The sequence below is a fragment of the Olea europaea genome, unplaced genomic scaffold, assembly GCF_002742605.1.
Source record: "Olea europaea var. sylvestris unplaced genomic scaffold, O_europaea_v1 scaffold732, whole genome shotgun sequence".
Classification (NCBI taxonomy): Eukaryota; Viridiplantae; Streptophyta; class Magnoliopsida; order Lamiales; family Oleaceae; genus Olea; species Olea europaea.
Window position 1 is genome coordinate 165,940 of NW_019265723.1, and position 2,372 is coordinate 168,311.

General features: G+C 36.9%; 1 pseudogene; it reads right to left on the reverse strand.

Moving 5' to 3' along the window:
• The window catches only part of LOC111390954, a 2,360-nt pseudogene extending 706 nt beyond the window's left edge, over positions 1-1,654 (reverse strand).
• Between the last annotated feature and the right edge of the window lie 718 nt (positions 1,655-2,372).

Sequence of the window (2,372 nt, forward strand, 5' to 3'; positions counted from 1 at the left end):
GTAGCAGATCAGATCAGCAAAAGCTTTTATTCAATTTTTATTACTTTTATGAAGCTAGTGACAACAGTTCTTTCAATGCTATGAGACCAAAAAAGTTGACTTTGGAAATACTTGATCGTGAAAGTGACTGTATGTTTTTGAGAGTCATTTGTTCACATACTCAAATTTCTACCACTGGCTCTTGTAGTTCAACAATGATCCAAATGTTTGGCACATAATACGGTGAATAAAATATGAAGAGCTATTTTCATTAGAAGAGAACCCTGCTAAGTAGTATAGGATAGGAAATTAGGAAATTAGAGTATAAATATTAAATTTGAAAATTTGCTTGATTTTACCTAAAGTCACAATCATCATAAAGGGATTCAACAGAGATTGGGGCCATTGTATTGGCACTAAGAGTTTCTTTGGTACGCTTAACTTGTTTCTTCAATTTGGCCATTGCCTTTACATTGTTTCTGATGTCAACCCCATTCCCAAGTCGTTTGTTGAACTCATCTACAAAGTACTCCACCAGCCGCAGTTCCATATTTTGATCTCCAAGTTCTGCATCCCATCTAACATCTTTCACCTGGAACAACTTATATAATGTAAAACATCTACTGTGACAGCTAGAAAATAACTGAAATTCAATCTGAAATGGGTCTTGGGTTAGCTCCTATTCATTTTAAACCAAAATAGGACCAAATTTATATTAGCTTGGCCAGCAATTAGGTAGAATGGAATCTCAATTTTGGGCAAAATTTACTCAAGTATGTGTTATCCTTGAGTAAGTTGGTCATCCTCGAACTAAATTGGTAACACAAGTCTGTTTAATTAAATAGATGACATAAAGAATGCTAAAAAAAATGTAAATTTGAAGTACAGAAAATGAATAAAAATACATGAAAGAACTCACCTGGAATTGATTAACGGACGTGGTCTTCCCAAATTCTTTTGCATTATAAGCAGAGAAATGAACCAAAAGCAGCATAATTACTGCTTATCCCCATGTCATAGAACATCACATGACTTGAATCATTCAAAAAATCCTTATCAATCCCATACTGCAAGGCTGCCCCCGAATGCTCATTAACTAACGCCAAGACATTGATTCCTGCCAAGTCGACGGTCGTCAGTAGCCCCCTTCTCTCAGCCATGACCTAATCCTTAACACTACTCCTTGCATGATTCTTCGCAAGCCCCATTGCGTACTTCAATATCGTCGCCACCAATTCCTCAGCCATAAAGTTATGAAATTTTCCACCCTCTCCCTCCGTTTTATACACCGCAACGTCCCAGGTTTCATCCAGGGTAAAGTCGTAACTAAGATACAGGGACTGGAGAAACTTCTGCTAGTAGTTAAAGGGTTTTAAGAGTAGAATCGGGAAGTGGGAATGAACTTTGGTGGGGTAACGCGCAAGGAGACCAAGCGATTCCTCGCCAATTAATCGTAAATTCGCATGAAAAGCGACGAGAGAAGAGGTTTTACATTTCGACATTTCGTTGATTGCGATCGAAATCGATGCCTGACCCGGTTTCAAGTTGACCACGGCAACTTTCAGCCATTCGGATCCCAGATCTATACTATCAACTGCCGATTGAGATTGAATAGCATTTAGCATAAATAGGGATAGGAATATCCCAAACCGAAATAGGGTATTTGGGTTCGCCATTTTCGAACCAGTTGGAAGCTTCAGAGTGTGAAATTGGGTGGAAATGGGAGATTATATACGACTAAAGGAAAGCGAAGTGATAACGAATAGAAATTTTCCGCGTGTAAGAGAGGACACGGGGAAGAATATGAATCGCCTGATGTGTTGTTTTGACAGTGTTTATTCTAGAGTAAATTTAATCATCATTTACTCAACTTTAGTTTTGTTACTATTTACTCACTGATCTTTAATAGGTTATCCAATACTCACTTATTTTTCCATATAATTACTCATCAACCACTCATTTAACTTCCGTCACTCCAAGTGGATGAAAAATACTAGGAGGTTTGGCCCCCATTAATTTTCATTTCATTATATTTTCTTTTTTCTCTCCTATTTTTAACCACACAGTTTCTCATAAAATAATATCACTCATGAACCAAAAACTTTCCTACCTTTACAATCACTCATTTTCAAAAAAATATTATTTCACCCATTTTTATTTGTACAAAATGGGGTCAAACGGGGGCTACATGTGGAAAACAGAAATTTTTATGTGATAGTTCTTCCTCATCCACTTCAACCATATCAGTCAAATCCCAATCCAACTCCTCAGTCAAATTCCAATGTTTTCCATCTTTTCGTCACTCCTAATATCCAGCCTCAAAGTCTCATTCTTCCCTCGAATTCCATCTCCAGAAGTGACCATTTGGAAAAAATAAAAAGTAAAAAAAAAAA